The sequence below is a fragment of the Schistocerca serialis genome, chromosome 7 (assembly GCF_023864345.2).
Source record: "Schistocerca serialis cubense isolate TAMUIC-IGC-003099 chromosome 7, iqSchSeri2.2, whole genome shotgun sequence".
NCBI lineage: Eukaryota > Metazoa > Arthropoda > Insecta > Orthoptera > Acrididae > Schistocerca > Schistocerca serialis.
In genome coordinates, this window is record NC_064644.1 from 347,937,277 (window position 1) to 347,950,739 (window position 13,463).

A 13,463-nucleotide genomic window follows, 5' to 3' on the forward strand; every position below is an offset into this window, starting at 1 on the left:
GAATGGTGTAACCTAGGTGGCACGTGGGTAAGAGCCGAGTATTCGCCTAGTCGGATGTGGGAGCCCGCATAAAAACCACATCTAGGATGACCGACAAATCGGCCCTGGTCGTTAATTCGTCGAACGTATTTGATCCGGGGCCGGCGTGCCTCTGCGAATCCCGTAAGCGGCGTGCTTACGCGCGCAGTTATCCGGGCCGGTCGGGCTCGTGCGGGAGTAGCAATGTAACAACCATTTTCTCGGTCTGCCGTCCCAGTTACCTCTGTTTCTGCGAAAATGCCTTCACGACAGTGAAAGGCCTGTGACATTCACTCAGCAAAAAGTACAAATTAAAATACAGTAAAACTCTCAGATACAAGTGCTATGATGCGAATATCGTAGTTTTGGAAAGAGTTCAGCATAGCGTCGTTGTGTGATTCAGCATTGCATTCAGCGAGCCCATACATGAGGTGCATATTGGCCAGCTCTTCCTCGGCAAACCAATCCATTCCGCCGTGTTTCGCCGTTAATGTAAACCAAACACTGCTGGGATAAATAATCCCGAGACAGAGCCGAGTTGTACAGAATGCAAACTTGAGAACTGCAGAAGGGCCGAGTGGAGACATTTCTGCGCGAAGTCACGATAGCAGTTAGGTACCTGTGAAGCGTCTCTGACACTAGTAAAACATTGTCAAAGTTAGATTATTTATTAACTGTGTTTACAGTCGTCTTTTTGCACACCGGTGCCGGCCGGTGTGGCCGAGCGGTTCTAGGCGCTTCAGTCTGGAACCGCGCGACCGCTACGGTCGCAGGTTCGAATCCTGCCTCGGGCATGGATGTGTGTGATGTCCTTAGGTTAGTTAGGTTTACGTAGTTCTAAGTTCTAGGGGACTGATGACCTCAGATGTTAGGTCCCATAGTGCTCAGAGCCATTTGAACCATTTTTGCACACTGGTCCTATAGCCGACACCTCATTCAACAGCGTGTTGGATTGCCGCTGACGGCTGCCGAGTCAGTTCCTCGTCTGCAGGCCGAGGAGAAGAGTGAGTGTCCTCGCGCCCCGGCGCGGTGCCGGCGCGGCTATGGTCCAGCGCGAATGTCTCGTACTAGCGGCTGGAGTGTGCTCGATCCCACTCTGAATTATATGTTGACTCTTAATGACACATTAGCGATGTGGTGCTGGAAGCCATGTGGTGGTCTATCTCCTTCCTACCAGCCAGGTAGGTTTCAGTACCCGGAGGCTCTTAAATGTTGAACATGAACGTGACCTCACGTGGCACTACAGCCAGTTTCCGCTCTGAAGTCCGGTGCCGTCAGCGCTCCACGATGTAATGTTGCCGGACGACAGTCAGCTTCTCCACCAGCAATGGTGGGTGGCAAACAGAATGAAGTTCATCAGGCGAAGACCATCATCTCAGGTACATGTCCGCCTTGGTTCTTAGACTGTTCTGGAGTATCTAGGACATCGATTCGCTAAAGTATCGTAATCATGGAATCGAGTGCTACTACTGTGAACACCTTCGATCCCTATGATCAACTCCTTGAGAGATGGAGAGCGCGAGTATTTAAAGAAAGCTAACGTGAGGCTATGACGCGATGCTCGGTTCGTAATGACCACGTGTATTGTTCTTAATCTGCTACATTCGCTTAAAAGGCTCTTAACTGCTGTTTAGGTTCTCTGGTGCTGGTCCAAATGGCTCCAAGCACTATGGGACTTAACATCTAAGGCCATCAGTCCCCTAGACTAAGAACTACTTAAACCTAACTAACCTAGCGACATTACACACATCCATGCCCGAGGCAGGATTCGAACCTGCGATCGTAGCAGCAGCGCGGTTCCGGGCTGAAACGCCTAGAACCGTTCGGCCACAGCGGCCGGCTCTGGTGCTGGTTCTTAGGAAATAGATACAGTTTCTTAAGACATCTCTTATGAGCGAAACGAATATGCGTGTCACGTTTCCGTTGGTTTTCTGTCCCGAGCTGTTTTCTGCTGAGCTCGTCCTCTCTCTCTCTCTCTCTCTCTCTCTCTCTCTCTCTCTCTCTCGCCGCGATATTGTAACGTGCCGAGGCCTCACCCACTTGCGACATAATGTTTATTTTCTGGTTCTGTCTCTGGCTCTAGTGTGACCACAGTTTTCTTGTAGCAAAGTGAATGAGTTTTAATAAAATTTTCTAACTTTTGACTTCTTACTATTCTGTGCCGCAACAGAACGAAGAGTAAAACGGGCATTACTGTTGCCAACAGTAAATACCATACCTAAATGGAACATGTTTGTTTCCATACAAGACATAGTGCACATCTGACATTTTCATTGTTATACAAACATTTTCAGAGCAATATAGATACCAAAAAAAGGGAGTAAAATGATCAAACGAAATGTAATTATTCTGCAACGAGCACCAAGGAGAGCACGGTTGCCTTACACCAAAATACTGGGTCAGTTCATGCCGTTTTTACAATGTCATGAGTTTATTTTATTAGTATAAAATACACTGCATTGAATTACATTAGACAATAACAAGCCTGATACACTACTCCGTGATATAACCCCTTATCTTTCTCAACCACCTCCTGCCAACGTCGAGATAAGAGTGCTGTGAATCTCCTGTAGAACCGTTGTGGCTTCGAGTTGAAGAAATCTGTTACCCAGTTGCTTAGAAGAGCTTCATCATGAAACAATTGTCCCTGAATGTTGTTGGACTGGAAGGATAATAATCAGGAATGGCTACGTCCGGTGAATATAGATGGTGGGGCAGTGGTTCCCAAACAAGTTCAGCCATCGAATCTATGGTGGTTCTGGGCAGAAACGGTCGTGCATGGTCACAGGACACGGTTTTACACGATGTTTTATTTCCAAATAACAACAGCGAAACGGGTTGACTGTTCAGTAAAAGGAGTAGTTTTTATCGTTTCATTTCTTTGTAGCAGTTCATGTTGAAGAATGCCAGTTTAGTCCCACCAGACGCACATACTTTTAGAACCTTGTTTTTTACTTTTTAGGGGGTGCATCATCTTTCATGTGAAGCGTTGCTTTTATCAATGGGCTGAGCCGTTCTTTCCTCTTCTGGAATTTCACGTACAAACACAATTTCTCGTCTCCTGAAACTATGCTCCCAAGGAATAGCTGGCGCTTACGATAAGCCAATCAGGTCAGCAAAGACGAGCATTACGATTACTTGCTGATTATGTTGGTGTCGCTTGATACATGTGGAACTCACGTAACCAGATTTTGCACGATACCCAACTGACGCAAATGGAGCACAGTGCTTGTATGATCATATTCCATGATTTGTGCCAATTTTCGCTTTTTTTTTTTTTTTTTTTTTTTTTTTTTTTTGGCGAGGATTGTTGTGAGCCAAGTGATTTACGTGCTTTCCAACAAGAAGAGAATGAGGTCCATGATATCAAATTTTTTCTTCTCAGAAACGAAAAACCATTTCGCGCTGTCCTCTCAGCAAATTCTTCCCTCCGAACACACCACAAGTTATTATCGATTATCGCTTAAACTCTATTATGATTAAACTCTAAGAGTAAAACGTGTCGGTTTCTTTTTCTATATTTGACACTCCGCACTGATTAGCCCTGAAACGGCCATAACGAGTTCCGATACTTCTCTGAATTTTTGTTGCTGAACTTCCGTGCCAGATTTACTATTTTGTCACTCCTTCTTTCATAGTTCATAGACAATTTCTTGCTCTTTGTTCCATTCTTGCTTTGTCTTTGTTTAATTTTGTGCCTACCTTTGACTTGTAAAATTGCCGCGAGAAACTGCCAACAGTACATCACGATGCGTAATGAGTGTAAAAGCCGACTTGAATAATTTGACTGATAATACTAGCGACGCTCAGTATCATAATGATAATCAGTGCTTGCCGACCATCAGTAATGATTCTAATCTAAATGATGAGCAAACAAATTCAATTATGTCCACAGAAAATTTAACGACAATTAATGACGCGGCACGTTCCGCTACAATGAACGCTGCCCAGTTTGACACAACCTGATTTGCAAAATTTACACAGTGAACAGATAAATGTTTCTAACGAAGATGAACAATGTACTCAAAATACTTCTGATTTCTTTGATTCCGATGTAGTGACCAACAGTGCACATACAATTGGCAAACCTTTTCATGAATCAGACAATAACCAAATGGTTACACAAAACGTGACTAATGTAGATACACCATCACACAGCACAGAGAATAGAGTCGCTAATTTTGGCATGGATCAAGTGATGGCAGTATTGCTACAACTTAATGAAAATCTCAAACAGTCGAATGAAAAACAAGACAACAATTACACACAACTTAATGAATCAAACAAGCAATTCAGTAAACAGATTACTACCGTTGCCGTCCAGTGTCATGATACTAGATAACAATTACGTGAGGAAATTAAGGCTTGTGCTGGGAACAGTAATGAAGAAATTAGATCTGTTGCACAACAATTACGTAATACACATACAGCCACAACGAAATTACTTAGAGATGAAATCAGTGCAGTTGTTAAACAATGTTCAGAAAACGCAACACAGTTACGCGACGAGTTTAAATTTACGTCAGCAGAACTTTCACGCACTCTGGATGCGAAAGTCGACAAGAAATTTGAACAACAAAACAACCAAATTGACGAACGCTTTAATTACCACCTACAAAACAGTGAAATTCGTTACCGTAAATTCATACAGGAACAGAATAAAGTAAAGAAACAACTCATGGAAACAATTACTGCACAGAGACAGGAAAACAAGCATAAGTTGTTTACGAAAGCAAAAACATACTTAGACACCAACATTGCTACAGTATCAGACGAAATCAATACTATCAAACAGTTGAACACTGAATTGCACAGTGGATACATTCCTGCCAAGTCATTCTGCAAAACAGCAGAAGGAACATCCAGCTTCTCGTAGCCCTATTACACGACCTGTTCAATCTCAGTGAGGCCTTGATAACGGCGTCTTTGTCGCCTGAAAGGCATTCTTGACTAGCATCAACTCACCACGTCCAATCTCAAAGGTAGTCACCGCAGCGATTACTTACAACAAACCTTATTTGCATCCTCTTAGCGGTGCTACTAACGCCACTCTTATTCAACTGGTGCGAAATTTGAATAGATTTTCGTTTATGCTGCGCAGCTCCTTCTTTGTGTTTCTTTTTTTTCCCCCGTCAGTGTATTTCATATCCTTAAAAACTGGTACTGCGCATCTCTTTCCTAGAGCCCTTTCTTATGGTGCTTTTATCTGACGATCTGTTACTTGAAGTGGAAACACGTTGACTTTCGCCAACTTGTTCTTGATGCTTCTCAAGTGCAAATGTAAAGAGTAGCATAGGATTATTTCTCGTTCCATTTTGTGGTTGACTTAACTGTGACAAGTGATGGAAACGAAGCTCATTAACTGTTAGTGGACACCTCTTCTCCAAAAGTAGTGGCTAGCCGGTAGTACCTTCCCAGCAAGACTGTCACTGCTTCACAGCGTCTTATGCACCCACTCCATATTACACTGCGAGAAAAACTGAGACAGCCCCAACACTACTGAGTATGCTGGCGGTCGGGAATTCTGTGCCGTCACCTCTGGATTGTGCACTGGCGAGATTCAGAATCCTCGGTTGACGTGTTCTAATAACGGCTAACGGCAAACAATTCTGGGGACGTGGGTCGCGTCAGTTGAGCAAAATGACCACGTAGACTACGATCCAGGTATAGATACGTACACCGTATTTATGTTCCGTGTTACGTCAAAGGCGCCTCTATTAATGAGAAGTTACCACAGCACTCTTTCCGTGAGGTGCAAGGCTGGCGCCGTAGAGGGAGAAAGGAGCCGGCGGACTGCAAAACCCACAGTGTGGCAGCAGCGCACAGTTTGCGTCACACTAGGAGGAGGGCGAGGAGATTGGTGTTCAATGTCCCGTCGAGAGCGAGATCATTAGAGATGGAGCACAAGCTCGGATTAGGGAAGGATGGAGACGGAAAGCAGCCGTGCCCTTTCCAAGGGACCATCCCGGCATTTGCCTTAAGTGATTTACGTAAATCGCGGAAAAATTAGATCAGAATGGCAGTACGCGGGTCTGAACCGTCGTCCTCCCGAATGCAAGCCCAGTGTGCTGACCACTGCGTTACACCACTCGGTACGTCACACAAGGGCAGGCATTGAAGCTACGCACGCAATCTAGAAGTATCGCTCACAAAGAAGCAACGCGTTTATCGATAGCGTGAAATAATCTCATTACTGATTCTGGATAAATTTATTCATGCAGGAGGTACATTCTGAGAGAGAATGAAAACGCCCTTGGAAATAAACTGAATGCTGCACTTCATTGGGTTCTGCAAACAGATCTGAAGCGTGTCAATATGGTATTTGGTGTCACCTCCTCTCAGCGAAACATAAAGATGCGCACAGAACGTCAACAACGATGGTTTACATTTCATATGATAACGATGAGCTCCTCGTCCAGGCCCTGGATGCCCAAGTCATGTATTCCGTCGCTGTTTATCCTATGCCATTATGTAGGGTGTCATACACAGTCCACGAACGAGATAGGCACTACTAATTTCACAATTCCATAAAACAAAAATTTAATCATGATTCTCACTATAGTATGCTTGATATGACAGTTCAAAAAGAAGAGCCATTGTCCCTACAAACAAAAATGTACTTCGATATGCAAGTTCAAAAATACGTAATCTGATTACATGCAAAGGTTAAATAATGGATTATGTTTCGAAGTGTTGTGTGCTTACACGCACTAGCACGTATCAGTGTAAAGGACATCTTTACTGGCACAATAAATTATGCTTCATTCTCATTATAGCATATGAGACAAATTAACCAAATTAGTAATTACAGAAAATTTGACATGTTTTACCTTAATTGTAATTTCTACATAGTTCTTGTCACAGTAATTCATGAGTGTGTTCAGGAGATTAAATAAAGATATTGAGTATCACTGTGTGTGTCTATGCACGTTAACGTCTACCACTATACAAACATCTATGAGCACAGTCAGTCGTGCTCCCCTATAAATAAGTGGTGTCACAAAGACCAAAATTAGGGAGAGTTTAACGTAAAATTACTATCAAGTGTGAGTGCACTAAACATAATCCTCACTTGCACGGCATTATAAGAAACGAAACTTACAAAAACAGATAATAACACAAATCATTGGACTTAACTGATTTAACATGGAACGAAAAACATTTCAAAATCAGTACAGCTACCACAGTCATTTGAGGCATAACGCAGTTTATATCGTGGACTCTTCATATCACAATTCCTCTCATATGCGAATTACAGAACTGGAATGGAAGGGAGGGGGGTGAAAAGCTTCATAAGAATTGACGGCTGTTCATAAGGTATAAAACATGGATAGCGATTATGGAGAGAACGGAAAAGGGCACAAATACGAGGCTTCCATACAGTCTGTCCCACTAGTCCCAAGAAAGTCACTCCCAGGCCACATGATATCCAAGGCATTCCTTCAAAAATCAACACCTTTCTGTCTTTCAACTGACTGCACCGTTACTTGACCTTGACTCTTTAATGACTGTTCATTAAGGCCCTCAATTTGCAATTTACAGTGGATAACGCCTATTTCCACTATGAAAAGTGTCCTCGCAGGAGCCACACTGCCACCGCTCACTAAAATCGTGTCCATGACTTCCACAGTTCAAAAGTTCATGAATTGACCAAGCACTGCGCCCTCTTGATAGGCATCCGATTAGAGTAATGAATATTTTTAATTTGCCCAAACACCTTTTTCGTTTTTAATCAAGCAAAGACACAGTGCAAGAAACTGTTTGCATAGACAATAACTAGTGTTCTTCTTAACCAATCATTGGTCACGCTATTATGTGGATAAAGGTGTGTATTACAACGAGCCAATACAACACTCTCGTTTACATAATGTTCATCACGCCAGTGTATCGGCCTATTAGAAATCGTTGTCCCATCACAACAAATTATTTGTTGACCAGCTATTTTTGGCGAGACTACCACTACGGATCCATCTGTCTTCACAGATAATAACGAGTTTCGGTCGCTCAGCTGGAGGTGGCGTCATAAGTTGTCCTGCTGGGAAGAGAACCCATAGTGAGTTGCGGCCATCCTGCTGGGGCGGGGGAATCGTCAGTGCTTCAAGCTAGCAGGCACCTGCCTCGGGCGGCTGGCGTGTCGCCGGCGAGGTCTGTCTGGAATCAGCTGACTACAGGTGAGTGACCCCCATGGTGTTAGAGCAGCAGACGTGGCCCAGGGGAAGCGAGTCAGCCCTTCACTCTACCTGCTACGCGAGCCTCCTCTTGCGTCTGCTCACAGCCCATCGGATCAATGCAGCAGTCACGAGATTCAAACAAAAAGTTATCCAACTGCACCCAACATTACAGTGGCACATGGTAATCTTGATGTTAAATATCTACATCTACATCTACATCCATACTCCGCAAGCCACCTGACGATGTGTGGCGGAGGGTACCTTGAGTACCTCAATCGGTTGTCCCTTCTATTCCAGTCTCGTATTGTTCGTGGAAAGAAGGATTGTCGGTATGCCTCTGTGTGGGCTCTAATCTCTGTGATTTTATCCTCATGGTTTCTTCGCGAGATATACGTGGGAGGGAGCAATATACTGCTTGACTCCTCGGTGAAGGTATGTTCTCGAAACTTCAACAAAAGCCCGTACGCAGCTACTGAGCGTCTCTCCTGCAGAGTCTTCCACTGGAGTTTATCTATCATCTCCGTAACGCTTTCGCAATTACTAAATGATCCTGTAACGAAGCGCGCTGCTCTCCGTTGGATCTTCTCTATCTCTTGTATCAACCCTATCTGGTACGGATCCTACATTGCTGAGCAGTATTCAAGCAGTGGGCGAACAAGTGTACTGTAACCTACTTCCTTAGGATTCTTCCAGTGAATCTCAGTCTGGCATCTGCTTTACCGACAATCAACTTTATATGATCATTCCCTTTTAAATCACTTGTAATGCATACTCCCAGATAATTTATGGAAATAACTACTTCCAGTTGCTGACCTGCTATATTGTAGCTAAATGATAAGGGATCTTTCTTTCTATGTATTCGCAGATCATTACACTTGTCTACGGCCGGCCGAAGTGGCCGTGCGGTTAAAGGCGCTGCAATCTGGAACCGCAAGACCGCTATGGTCGCAGGTTCGAATCCTGCCTCGGGCATGGATGTTTGTGATGTCCTTAGGTTAGTTAGGTTTAACTAGTTCTAAGTTCTAGGGGACTAATGACCTCAGCAGTTGAGTCCCATAGTGCTCAGAGCCATTTGAACCAGCCACACTTGTCTACATTGAGATTCAATTGCCATTCCCTGCACCATGCATCAATTCGCTGCAGATCCTCCTGCATTTCAGTACAATTTTCCATTGTTACAACCTCTCGATACACCACAGCATCATCCGCAAAAAGCCTCAGTGAACTTCCGATGTCATCCACAAGGTCATTTATGTATATTGTGAATAGCAACGGTCCTACGACACTCCCCTGCAGCACACCTGAAATCACTCTTACTTCGGAAGACTTCTCTCCATTGAGAATGACATGCTGCGTTCTGTAATCCAGGAACTCGTCAATCCAATCACACAATTGGTCTGATAGACCATATGCTCTTACTTTGTTCATTAAACGACTGTGGGGAACTGTATCGAACGCCTTTCGGAAGTCAAGTCACAGCATCTACCTGGGAACCCGTGTCTATGGCCCTCTGAGTCTCGTGGACTAATAGCGCGAGCTGGGTTTCACACGATTGTCTTTTTCGAAACCCATGCTGCTTCCTACAGAGTAGATTTCTAGTCTCCAGAAAAGTCATTATACTCGAACATAATACGTGTTCCAAAATTCTGCAACTGGTAGACGTTAGAGATATAGGTCTATAGTTCTGCACATCTGTTCGACGTCCCTTTAGGAAAACGGGGATGACCTGTGCCCATGAGTAACCTAAACGTGAATGTGAATCCCCAAAAGTGAGCAATAATGGTTCAAATGGCTCTGAGCACTATGGGACTTAACTGCTAAGGTCATCAGTCCCCTAGAACTTAGAACTACTTAAACATAACTAACCTAAGGACATCACACACATCCATGCCCGAGGCAGGATTCGAACCTGCGACCGTAGCGGTTGCGCGGTTCCAGACTATATCGCCTAGAACCTCTCGGTCACCCCGGCCTGCAAAAGTGAGAAAAAAATTTAATGAAAGAGAACTTGAGCTTCATGTTTTATTCCTAATTTATAATATATTATTAATCGAGGCAAAGAAAGCACGGTTTCCACAGCGAAAAGTCGGGTGCAAATACTGACTAAGTCTCATTACTCATTATCTTACTCAAATCTCATTACACCAAAAAAACTTAAATTTAAAAAAACTACTGGTGCTATCAAAGTCAGTCCATCTGATGGCTTAAGTGAGACATGCTCTATGCATAGCAAGTTCAAAGATGGTGGTGTAACCCAAATTAGAGAACACATGCCAGAAGTACAGGCTGGTGCAACTACGAAAACAATGCAGAGGAAGATACAATTCCTAAAATAAATATCGTTAAGATCACTCAGCGTTCGATTGGCAAAAACTGGCGTCAGGCAAATCGTCAAAACATCTCAGCAAGTACCCCAGGGTATAATTCGCATCTAGTTGTTGGCCAAGAACTCGTAATAACATGTGGAGTGCGTTCTATGACCACGCAAAACCAAAAAAATCCGTAAATCCTACCTGTGCCGCACACAAAAGTCACCTCTCATGTTGATGTCAGCACTTTCCTCCTCAGAAACGGGAATGACCCACTACTGACATGAAAATTTCTTAACACCGACGTTTGCGTGCAATTTTGTTTCTTATTACGTCTTAATACTGCAGGGTTGTTAGTTAATAGCCTTGAAACAACACACAGCATACTTATAATCCTAGGGGAAGTCGATACAACTCTTCCTAATCATTAACCAGATTTATAATCAAGCAAGATGAGTGAGTGCATCAGTCGATATCTTCACTGAGTAAAGAGAGAATGATCGTTGAGTTTGGACACTGTACACAGTGATAATATCGTCACAGTGAGAACAAGCTTAGATGTGTGCCCGGTTACGTTTATTATTAGTGGCTCGTCTGACCATGGAAAAGTGTCACAGCAGTTTACAAACTTGAAATCCAAGTCAAGAAATATTAACAGATGTGTGTTTGCTCGAATGACTGACACAAATCACAATAAAATTACCAGATAACAAGAATGCCTAAAACTCAAATCAAAGTATAAAATGATGATAATACTGTGGGCAGTTACCAAAAAGTGTGGAAGGCTGTACGGAGAAAGCACAACAAGATCTGCTCATATGGGTAGATAACAAAATCAGAGTTAATGATAGAATAAGAAGCCAAAAATAATAACAAAAGTAGCGTGGCAAAATAAGCAAGTATCGAGCCTCTCAGAACGTCAAAATTTCGGCGCTTAGATTTCCCTAACAGCAGTGCGGTGATCAGCACCAGACGGTGGACTGCAGGGGAAATGCGCAGCACGGCGGCCGGGAGCAAAATGGCCCAGAATCTTCGTTCACAGCCCTCAACTGCCTAACTTCCGAAAATACCATGTGAAGGGGATAACCCATTGCTATTGACATTGGGACGGACTAGAATATCCTTATTTCATGGAAAACATGCGAACACTTGCGCAAATTCTCATTCTTGGTGTACAAAATGCGTATTAACAAACACGAGGCTGGCACTGGGTTGTACAGTGTCTCCTCAATTGGCCGGCTTCTTCACGCCAAGCACAGTAGCTGCGCAACTCAGTTCAACTGGTTGACCAAAATTCTGGAGCGAAGCAAAGGTTTTTCTTACACTGGCCGCGAGGCAACGCGGCAACTCTACCTTTGATGTTTGTGTAGAAAAAGTATAAATGTAAATAAAATTGTCTGGGAACAGCAGTAGCGGCACAGCGCCCCTACCCTCAGCTAGGACAGATGCCAGCTCTGCTCACAAAACTCAAAGCAGGCAATAGCCTCACTTCCGTGAAAACTGCCCGTCTCCTTGGGAGATCTGGCTTTCCTAATGAGATTCTCTCACGGCCCTCTGCCGACAACAGGACCCTGAGACCACACTAGGGGTGCACTTTCTCAGCGGGAAAAATTCAAGGCCTCCCTCCCAAGCCCACATGTCCACTACTAAATAAAGTAACCATCAAGTATTGGCAGAGAATCAAACAATATTGCTTAGCAATTTTGGGCTCTGCAGCGTATATTTTATAAAGATATAGTGGACGAAATTACTTGGACTCTGCAAATTAATGAAAATAAGTGGTATCCAGATGTCATCTTTGGTGGTGTGCTTTGTGTAACGGGGTATACAGTTGTAATGGGGTTCTAGGATATTTGGGTGTGGGCGGTGATTCTCTGAAGAAGATGGCTGCAGGTACAGCGGGAGAAGGCAGTTTATTGACACGACAAATTCTTTATTGCAGTTTGTTTGCAATCATTGGACTTTGAAGCTGCTAGTACACTATAGGCCATTAAATATGCTACGCCACGAAGATGACGTGCTACAGACGCGAAATTTAACCGACAGGAAGAAGATGCTGTGATATGCAAATGATTACCTTTTCCGAGCATTCACACAAGGTAGGCGCCGGTGGCCACACCTACAACGTGCTGACATGACGAAAGTTTCCAATCGATTTCTCATGCACAAACAGCAGTTGACCGGCGTTGCCTGGTGAAACGTTGTTGTGATGCCTCGTGTAAGGAGGAGAAATGCGTACCTCACGTTTCCGACTTTGATAAAGGTCGGATTATAGCCTATCGCGATTGCGGTTTATCGTATCGCGACATTGCTGCTCGCGTTGGTCGAGATCCAATGACTGTTAGTAGAATATGGAATCGGTGGCTTCAGGAGAGTAATACGGAACGCCGTGCTGGATCCCAACGGCCTCGTATCACTAAAGTCGAGATGACAGGCATCTTATCCGCATGGCTGTAACGGATCGTGCAGCCACGTCTCGATCCCTGAGTCAACAGATGGGGACGTTTGCAAGACAACAACCACCTGTACGAACAGTTCGACGACGTTTGCAGCAGCATGGACTATCAGCTCGGAGACCGTGGCTGCGGTTACCCTTGACGCTGCATCACAGACAGGAGTGCCTGCGATGGTGTACTCAACGACGCAACTGGGTGCACCAATAGCAAAACGTCATTTTTTCTGATGAATCCAGGTTCTGTTTACAGCCTGAAGATGGTCGCGTCCGTTATTGGTGACATCGCGGTGAACGCACATTGGAAGCGTGTATTCGTCATCGCCATACTGATGTATCACGTGACGTCTCGGTCACCTCTTATTCGAAATGACGGCACTTTGAACAGTGCACGTTAGATTTCAGATGTGTTACGACCCGTGGCTCTACCCTTCATTCGATCCCTGCGAAACCCTACATTTCAGCAGGATAATACACGACCGCACGTTGCAGGTCCTGTACGGGCCTTTCTGG